The sequence below is a fragment of the Octodon degus genome, unplaced genomic scaffold (assembly GCF_000260255.1).
Source record: "Octodon degus isolate 3935 unplaced genomic scaffold, OctDeg1.0 scaffold00075, whole genome shotgun sequence".
NCBI classification, from domain to species: domain Eukaryota; kingdom Metazoa; phylum Chordata; class Mammalia; order Rodentia; family Octodontidae; genus Octodon; species Octodon degus.
The window spans coordinates 10,425,068-10,435,360 of record NW_004524651.1 but is presented as its reverse complement, the minus strand read 5'-3'; the positions used below and the strand labels follow the sequence as shown (position 1 = coordinate 10,435,360).

The 10,293-nt window shown below is 48.2% G+C and overlaps 1 protein-coding gene, 1 long non-coding RNA gene and 1 pseudogene across 2 annotated transcripts in view; 2 read left to right on the top strand and 1 right to left on the bottom strand.

Moving 5' to 3' along the window:
* Positions 1-1,693: 1,693 nt before the first annotated feature.
* The window catches only part of Lrrc30 (leucine rich repeat containing 30), a 15,388-nt gene continuing 6,788 nt past the window's right edge, over positions 1,694-10,293 (bottom strand). The window contains exon 2 of the mRNA XM_023720419.1: positions 1,694-1,794. The gene's annotated coding sequence lies outside the window, so the exon portion shown is untranslated. The remainder of the gene's footprint in view (positions 1,795-10,293) is intronic.
* LOC101576379 lies at positions 5,516-6,339 on the top strand (annotated as a pseudogene).
* The window catches only part of LOC111817950, a 6,467-nt gene continuing 5,919 nt past the window's right edge, over positions 9,746-10,293 (top strand). The window contains exon 1 of the long non-coding RNA XR_002822042.1: positions 9,746-9,817. This is a non-coding gene — a long non-coding RNA (uncharacterized LOC111817950). The remainder of the gene's footprint in view (positions 9,818-10,293) is intronic.

Below are 10,293 nucleotides of genomic sequence, written 5' to 3'. Positions count from 1 at the left end.
TGAGCATACACATGTGTGGTGCACACTCACTGTGAGGCCTCCGCACCCGGCAGTAGTAGGTTCCGGGAGACACCAGGAGTACCGAAGACAAACATTACCACACGATGTCCCGATGTCCCGGCTGAGCAGGGGGCAGTGAGGCAGTCAGCTGATACATTCTAGCTTTCATGTTGGATACCACACACACACTGGGACAAAATTTTTGAGTCACTATGCAGAGGGCATTATGCAAGATCCAGATCCAGACTCCGCCTTCCGCATGTGCGTAGGCTCTGGTATGTGTCCTCTGGCAGATGTTTTCGATTTCTTTGTCAAAGATCAGATGGCTGCATGGGCCTGGGATCACTTCTGCATTCTCTGTTCTGTTCCATTGAGCCACGTGTCTATGTTTGCGCAGCGCCACGCTGACTTCATCACTGTAGCTTTATAATATGACTTGAAATTCAGGACTGTAAGTCCTACTTCGTGCTTGTTGCCCAGGATTGCTCTACCTACTCTAGGTCTCTTCGCATCGTTTGGAAGGAAATGGATACAACTTGAGGCCATAATGATAAGTGAAATCAGACACAAAGCTGAGCTGTCTCCTGGTTCCTCTTACACTGTATAAGAAGCCATAGTCAGGCACGGTGGTGCGTGCGTGCAATCCACCTAGTCAGGAGGCTGCAGCAGGAGGCTTGCTGGGAGTCGGAGGCCAGCATGGGCTACGTGCAGGGTCCGGTCTCAAAAAAGCAAAACAAAACACAAACAAACAAAAAAGAAAACCAAAATATAAATAAACGAAGGACCAAAATAAAAGGTAGATACTAGAAAACAGGGTGATCTTCTGCAAATGGAAAGGGAACCAAGAGGAGGGGGTAGAGTTTAAGAAGGATTAAGACGTGTTGTGTGCATGTACCGGCTCCCAGCTGGGCCAAGTATAATCATCACACACTGCAATGTGTACTAAAAAAAAATGCAGAGTAGAAAGCTTGAAGAGTTTCAAAGTGATTAAGTAGTAAATTATGACAATGTATATATGCAATGTAATACATTTAATTATATACACATATAAATGTATATATGCATGTAATTTAATAACATTAAATTGTACATATAAATATATACATGTAATGAGATCACATTGAATTATACACAGACTATGATTTACATTTAATTATACATATATGTGGGGGTATAATTAATTTAATGACATGCACATATAGACACGCACATGCATGTGGTGTCGGTCATGGTGGGTCCGGGGAGGGAACAGTAGACTGTGTATTTCAGCTACACCCTGAAGGGTGGAGGCTTCAGCCAGAGATCGCTCCCGGGAAGGGACAGTGTGTGGACAGTGACTCTGAGGTCAGTGGCACCAGAGCTGTGCAGCACGCAGGGGCACTGAGGAGTCGCACGCTCCCGTGAGACACATGCACTGGTTCCAGGAGTGTGTCCCGCGATCCAGTCTGCCCTTGTGAATTGCTCGGTCCACACGGGAGTGGGAAGGAGGCAGCTGGACGGAAGCCCCGGAGCCCAGTGAGGAGGACTTGGGGTGGATGTGGTGCTGGCCAGGGGGTGGTAGGAGCGACGCTGCTGAAGGCCCTGATGGCCCTGTGGGTGGAAGCGCTTCTTGCCAAGACAGAGCATGCCGGAGAGTGATCGTATTTAGGGGAGAAAGGTGAAGCATCCAGCCGGCCAACTGCGCTGCCTGCGGCTCCAGCTCGAGGGTCTGAGAACCATGGTCGGTGGAGGGCCACCTGGTCGTGCTAGGAATGGGAGGATCGTGAGTGCCTGGCTGTCCTGCAAGCCGTGGGGCTGGGCACAGCGAAGCATTTTAATTTGGTATCAAGCTGATGGGCAGTTCTCGGCATTAGATACTATCACTGCATCATAAGGAAACTCACATTTTAGACTGTGGTGGTGTGATAACGTAATAAAGTGTCATCATGACACAAAATTTAAAATAATGTCAATCTTCTAAATTTAAAATATCACAAAAATTGTGCTTTCAAACTGGATAAACACTATGAATTTTGAATTATCTTTATTTTATTTTACTATGGCTTCGCCATATTTTTAAATCATTTATTTATTTATTCAGTACAAGGTCTCACTATGCAGCTCAGACGCATGGTGATTATCCTGTGTTAGCCTGCCCAGCACTGAGATTACAGGCGTGCATCACCGCAATCTCGAGTCCTTGCACTTGGCGGGAGGTGCCTGGACCCCCGAGCTATCTCCCCGACCCTTTGCCATTTTAATTAGTAAGCAGGAATACTCATCATTCCTTCGTAGAGTTAAAGATGAACCCTGACAGATTCTGCATTCTGTGAGACAGACATCTGCTTACAGTGACACTAGCCTGCTACAGTGGTAGCATGCTAGCTCAGAAATTGTCTCACCATACCCCATGAATGTGGCCTTACGCAATGCTCTGCACCCACTCACACTAGTGACTCATCTTCCAAATGTTTCACGTAGACCTGCAAATGTATTAGTCTAAGATTTTTCTCTTCCCCTTGGGCTTTTGTTTTCCCCAAGTATAGTTTTTTGGTTTTTGTTCTTGTTGTTTGTCTTAATGCATTTGGTAGAGGGTCTCACTATGCAGCTTGGACTCGTGGTGACCCTCCTGATTGCATCCTTCTGCGTGCTGGGATTACAGGCATGCACCATTGGGCCCAGACTCAGTCACAGACTCAGCGTGCCCAGGGGGCAGGGCTGGCACAGCACGTGGGGCCAGGATTGAACCCCAGTCCCTACACTTGCCTAAGCAGGTGCTTGGCCCACTGAGCTATCTCGCCACCAGCCCTCCCCAAGTATAGTTTTAAAATCAAATTGCTAGCAAGCACTTAAACTGCAGAGATACATGAACATTGCCACTTGAAGATGTACTTATAAGAGAAATAAACCGGACCCACACGTGTAAATATCATGTTGTCTCCTAGTATAAGGACCTAAAGGAGGAACTACATATACAAAGGTACAACACAAATAAAAGTGAGAACTTGAGGACTGGACAATGAGGAGTGGGCAAGGAGAAAAGCTGGGAAACAGGACAGGGGCAAAGCCATGCATCTGTCCGCATGAGATGGGTGGCGCAGTGACCCTGGGGGACATCAGCAGGTTTTTGAGGCTAGCGGTTAGCTGATGAGATTCTCACCCTCACTAACTCTATATGCTGGTGCCCGTGAGCCAGGCGGCTGCACTGAGGACGGCGATGTGTAATGGGGGGGTCACGCTTGGAGTGCCTGCCATCCTGGTCTTCTAAATATGTACTTCTTGTCATGACATACCATTTATTGCCATAATGTCTCTCAAGTAAAGGTTTATTTTTAAGGGTAATAAATGAAAAAAGGACACAAAAATAAGAAAAAAAAATGTCACAGGTCTGTCCTGTTACAATTCTGTATGTGGTTAGATTTCTAAATTTCTTTGTAAAAATATGTAAATGCTTATATCTACTTTTATAAAATTATTTTTCCTTCATATTCTGTAAGGACTTAAAGTTCAACATACCAATATTTGATGGAAAATGCCTGTTCCATGATATGCCAAAGATGTTTGATATTTAGACAGAATAATCCAAACTGCATATATTGCAGGTTCATAATAAGCTTCTCTGCTGGAGGGTTAGCAACCTAAGTTAGCAGATCAAAATTGGAGCAAAGGAAGGGCTGCAAGGTCTGCCAACATTTTGGCTCTAGCCTTTCAAGGTCAGTGAAGACTCAGGACATAGGAGAACCTGTACTGTAACAACATGTCACTCAGTTGTGCTCCAAATTTTCTGATCAAGAAGATTATGGAGCCACAGAGGAATGTGATCGATGATGTACAGTGTGCCTCGGGAGAGTCACGTAGAGAGAAAAAACATTCTCTCAGTGTTTCACAGAGAGCAAATTGGTCCAGCAATGGCCGAGACTCATCCTCATGGCTGACACTGACAAAGGATCTACAAAGTGCAGTACAGGACTACAGGATAAATCCTGAGGGTACTTGACTGACCTTATCAGATACAAAAGTTACATTTCTTGTTACATAGGTCTTGCTATATCTTGGTCTTAACCATCCAGCACAAAAGTATAAAAATGAGGTATATAAAGTAAAGCCATATTAATACAATGAGCTATAAAAGGCTCAAGTCAATAACTTCTGAGGATAATCCACTAATATTATAGACTGCTGGACAGAGTTGGATCGTTTAGCTGAATTCAAACACTTATAGTATTTAGATGCCAATAGAATATTCACCTCTGACAGGATCAAACAAAAAAAAAAGGGATACAAAGGAAAGATCATTTTGTATTTATATATACAAAATAGTTAGGATAGATATATAGCTACTTTCACTTAATTCAATGATAAGAAAGAGGTGTACTAATAGTATTTGGTCAGGTTATCCCATCTGCTTCTTGTACTATGGATAATCACTAAGAAGATAACAATGTACAATGTATTGATTATTGAAATGGTCCTATGAATCAGCTTTGAGACTGTCTCATTCATATTTCTCAATAAAAATAAAAAAGAGATCCATGAACAGAACAGCAATGATCGAGTCAGAGATTATACCTTGTGCTTCTGTCCCCCAGGAGGAACAACTGCAAAATGGCAACAAGCCTGTCATCCCCAGCACCAGGGAGAGCGCCTCCCGGGGAGAAGGCACAGGTGGTGCTGTCTCTGCCTCTCTGTGGTCTCAGCCAGGACAGCAGAGTTCCTTCATAGGACCTCAGACTGGCAAGGTACAAGCAACAGTCGGAGTATGTGGCCAAGATGTGAAGAAGTGAGCTCCTGTGAGCCCATGCCACCTTCTCTTTAGTTTTGAAAATTGCTTATTTTGTGCTATTTGCCTTCCAATATCATGTGTAAAAACAAAACAGTGAAAAGCAACAGTGGCTCATGTCCTGCCTAGATGGGGAAGGCCCCTCTCCTGGTGCAGGGGAGGCAGATGGCGTCCCGGCCAGGGCTCCCTTCTCCAACAGCGTGGCCAGACCTCCCTGAGTGCTTCTTAGGGTTTCCCTGTTGGTGGACGCAATGCAAAGCCAGATGAGAACAAAAGAAAGCACTTGCCGTTTCATCATCAACCAGAGACATGAGTCGCTCAGAGGAGAAACGCAGAAAGAGACACAAGACAACGGGAATGAAAGGGATCCCGGGGGCCGCGGGGTGCAGAGGGTGTGGAAGGGGCACAGCTAGGACAGCGTGTGAAGCAGCTCCTCAATAATGCTTATCCAACTTCCCCTTCTAGACCATGTTTATTAGAAGCCTAGACGGAAAGAAAGTTTTCCCACTGACAGTTCTAAGAGGAAGGAGGGGACTGTTAGGTTCGCTAGCCTCTCTCCTACTTTAAACATGAAGTTTGAAAGCTTAGTAATAGTTCCTGCAACAGAAACCACTTAGAAGTGTTGAGTGGGAGGGAAGGAGGATGCACGGAGACTTGTCTGACAATCGAGGCTCTTGGGTGACACCAGTGTGGGTTTGCGCGTGATGACATTAAAATAGCTGCCAAAGGGTCACTGTGTCCTTGGCTGGTGTAAAAATGGCCACCAATGTCCTAGTGCATGAGAAAAGCTGGTTCAACAAGTTCAAGTATGATGATGCAGAAAGGAAATTCTACGAGCAGATGAATGGGCCTGTGGCCGGTGCTGCCTGCCAGGAGAATGGTGCCCGCGTGATCCTCCGTGATGTTGCAAGAGCTGGAGAGAACGTGCACAAATCTCTGGCTGCAAGCTCCGGCCCTGGGGTCTCCAGTGGGCCTGGTGGAGACCACAGTGAGCGTGTTGTCTGATCGCCAGCCTGGAAGTGGAGAGCCAGAACCTGAGAAGCACGGTGCAGGATCTGCAGCAGGCCATCGAGACTGCAGGCCCAGCTGAACGCCCTTGAGAAGAGCTCACCCACGCATCGAGCTCCAGCCCCACAGCCCCAGCACGTGGTTCCCATGCACCAAGTGGAGCCCCCAACCAAGAAGGTGGCTGCGCCAGCAGAGAACGACAAGGACAATGACACTGACCTGTTTGGCAGTGATAAGGAAGAAGACAAGGAGGTGGCCTCCTGAGTGCTGGGATTATAGGTGTGCCCACCCCCTGGCATAGTTATTTTTTACCTTTCCCTGTACAGTTTTCTAAATCGCATCCCTGGCCCAGAATTCTCTCCTGGACCTTAGACTCCTCCTCTGAGTAGACGCATCTGGAGTCTACTGATTCTCTTGTGCCTAGCCACGACCATCTCCTGACTCTTCCCCTCATCAGCAGGGACTGTCTCCTTCCAGCTGCCCGTGTCTAGCGCACTCAGTTGTTCGGGTCCAGCCCCAGTGCATACGTGGTGGCCTGCAGTTCCTGCTGCCGCTCCCTGAGAGGACTCTGAGAGCATCCCATCCTGGTACACACCCAGGGTTCGGCTCTTACCCACTGCCTAGAACACAGCAGAGGACTCCTCTCGAGTCTCTGCTGTCCCTCTGGCCCCCAAAGCCTCTGCCCAACCCAGCAGTTCAAGGCAGTCCTCTAAACACCGCCCTAAGCTGGCAGCATCTGGTCTGCCTCCAGCCTCCCCTGGCTTCCACCTCACTGCATGTGGAGCGAAGCCAAAGCCTGTCAGGGGCCCAAAGCTGTGCAGGCGCCTTTCCCAGCATCAGGGTGGCTTGCTCCTGTCCCCTACTTACTCGGCTCACACGCTGGCCTCCTCAGGGCTCCACAGACCCCCCCTAGTTGCGCCGCTACCTTTCTGCAGGATTTCTCTTCTGCCTGGGATAGTTCTTCCTGAAATATGTACCTAGCCAAACCCTCACTGTCTAGAGGTCTCTGTCCAAACTTGATCTTCTTAGCTACTCTCCTGAGCATTCAGAATACCTCTGTTCCTTCTTCCTGCCTTATTCTCTCTCCATTTTCTGACATACGGTAGTTGTGCCTTCTAGGATTCCCAATGGATGCCCCAAACTGTGGGCAGTAATGAATCCTAGAAACAGTAAAGCATTAACAGCAATAACCAGTAATAAAATAGAATAAATGTAACAACACATCATAACAAATTCTTCATCCCCTGCTTGCCCCTACACTCACCCCTAAGCACATTCACCCACACAGACACCTCCCAAGGCAGTCCTCTCACACTTAAGACAACCTCATCCTCTTAGTGTGTACCTGGGAGCCCCGGGGAGCAGCGGCGTGCCCCAGCCTGGTGTCCACAGGCTGGGCACTGGTGCTCTCCGGGCTCAGGGGTTGTCAATAAGGGCTGAGCGGTCCACATGCTCGCTCAGGTCAGAGCTTTCCCCATCACCCTGTGTGTACGTGGGCACAGGAGCCACAGGGAAGAAGGACCCCCCACGGTGGCACACCTGGGGCGCTGACTTCTGTGCAGAGTGAGTCACAGGAGCCCACAGAGCTCAGCTCCCAAGGCCAGGCCACTTCAAGAGCACTCCAGTTGCACTTTTGTTTTCTGTCCTGGGCTACAATAAAAAGCAAGGCGAGAACAAACTCCCTCAAGTCGATCGCTACAACACTACTCAAAACCCTACAGAGTAAGCTTCGTGCTGACCACTCTCAGTGACTCTGGCCTGATGAAGCCCGGCTCCTCCCAATTCACCGCGAGCCCACTCTGATTTCACCAGCTATTGCTGCACCATCCTCTCTATCCTTGCAAGTAGTTTGTTTGTTTGGTTGGTTGGTTGGTTTGGTTGTTTGTTTGATTGATTTTGTTTTTCCCTTTAGTAATACTTTGGATTCAACATGCAACTTGATTTTTTTTTTTTTTTTTTTTTATTTTAGAGAAGGGTCTACAGGGTGTTCAGGGCCTCACTACTAGATTGGACTTGTAGTAATCTGCCTGTTTACAGCCTCCCAAGAGCTGGGATTACAGGCACGCACCACCATGCCTGGTCTCAATTGCTGTCTCAGTGCACCCTGGGGGCGGGGCTGGCATGGCAAGCCTGGGGATTGAACCCCCAGCCCCTGTGCCTGCTTGCAGGTGCTTTAATCTTCTAAGCTATTTGGCCAGCCCTTGATGAATAATTTAAAAAGAACACTTGTGGAATGTTTTTTCTCTATAAGGTTAAGATTGTTCCCATTATTGTTTATAACAGTTTTTATGTGTTCTGAACCCTAACTTGTTTTCTTAAACTATTGAAAGAGTTGAGATTTGGTGTTCCTGGATAAATCATAATTAAGAAGTTATATCAAAGGTACTGTGGCTTACTTGCACATCTAGTCTGAGGACTCTGCGCTTCTCAAACATATGCTCTGAAGTGCTGCAAGTAGTTCCTGGACTATGACATTAGAGAGCACTTGGACACTGCTGTAGTAGATGCTGATGGTGGAAGTCACATTGAGCATCTCCACATCAGCTTAATCCAGCAGCCTGAAGTTTTTGCTTTCTTGCTCGTTTCTTTTTAAAGTTATGTTCCAAAGCCATGTGTCTTAGTTACTTTTTACTCGTTGCTGGGACAAATACCCGACACTCAAAATGAAGGAAGGAAAGGTTTATTTAGCTTACAGTTACTGGAGGGTTCAGTCCATATTCCACTGGCTCCAAGGCAAATGACAGCAGTTCATGCGGCACAAAACAATGAAGAGCAGAGGAGGAGCAGCGGCTGCGGCGCACTGTGGCGGCCATCAAGCCTCTCCCTTCCTTCTGCACTGACTGCGAAGACTGGCGCTCCGCAGTGAAGATCACAGCTCCTCCAAAGAGGCGCGGCTGCAAAGATCAGGCTCCTCCAAAAACTGGGACTTCTCCACAGAAGCGGGGCAGGGTGGCAGGAAGCCTTTCTCAGTTCCTGGGCTCTGGGCATCTGTAGGGCGAGGCCCCCACACAGCTTAGCTGATTCAGCCAAGTTGACACAAGGTATCAACTAACATACCAGGTTCAAATAGGAACCTTCTTTCAGGGCCATCAGTGAGACCTTCCAGATGAGCAGTCGTCCCAAGCCCAACATTCCTGACAGAAGAACTCACCAAGCACAGCCTCCGGCCTCACGCAGTGCAGACTCTCGGACTGCTGACACCTGAGCGTGTTTCCAGTGCCTGAGTCCACAGTTGTTCCATCTTCCTCTGCTTCCTGAGCTTGGCGATCAAAGTGTGATTCAGCAGGTGCTTTGGGGCTTATAAGGAGGATTTCCAAAATGCAATAATCCACACCAAAGGAAGAGTGTTTCTTTTAGTGTGGTCCTACCAATCTTGGCAGCATGTCCTCTTTCACCTCTTCCCCAGTGCTTGCACAACTTCATTGTGAGGCCGGGCGCTGCTCAGTGAAGTCACTCTATCTTTGCTTGCCACGAAGGCAGTTTATGACCGAAAGCCCAAGAACAGAGTGCATGGCTCTTGCTAGCCACGCAGCAAGCCAGCAAGCGCAGCAATGCCTGCATTTTTTTCCAGTACGCAGCAGTGTGGTGCACTTAGTGGTATTATTCCTTGAACAGACATATCTTTTCACAGTCTTCTTAGGAATGCAGGTTTGGGGGGGGGTTTGCTTGTGTGCTTATAAGCTGCAACTGCTTCAAAAGGTATTTCTGAACTCAAGCCCCCTCCATGCTCAGGGCTGAGTTGTGGAGAGCTGTGAAGGACTGCGCCTACAAGATGGCGCTGGTTTCCGCCTTCCACCCCCCGTGGGTGAGCGCTCTCTGTGCACAACAACTCCTTATATGGCCAGGGCTGCAGTCATGATTCGCTTCCACATATGCTGGACCCATGGGCAATCCCCACGTGGCGCACTGGGATTGGGCTCGGGAGTATATATTAGCCAAGGGCTGGGGGATTGAAAAAGGAAGAAGCTTGTAATCAGGGGCCTGAATAAACTGCTGAAGGAAGAGCTGTGTGTTGTGTCTCCTTGCTGGTGAGGTCGTGTGCAACAAGTGGTGGCCTGTACGGGGAACTCCATCTCAAGCCATCAGCTCAGAACCTTCAGCGGTCAGGGGGTGCACCGGTAAGTCCCCGGGTAAGTTGGGGATCCACGACAAAAGCGGAGTTTATGGCTCCTATCTGTAGATAGAGTAGGAGCGCCAAGGTTCACCTACGAGCGAATCCAGTTTGCCTACGAGCGAACTCCGAAGTGAAAGTATAAGTTGAATCATGGGCGCGTCTACTTCGCACCCAATTTTTCTGGCTCTACAGGAGCTCTTAACTCTAAGAAACTTAAGTTGAGGAAAAATACCCTTAAGAGGTTCCTGGAGGAATGCGATGATGTGGCCCCTTGGTTCGCCATCTCCGGGAGCTTGACGGTCCCTGCCTGGGACAAACTGGGAAAGGATCTCAGCTTTGCTCATGAGCAGGGAGTGCTCAAGGCCGGAACACTGCCTACGTGGAGGTTAGTCCGTGGCTGCTTACAAGACCA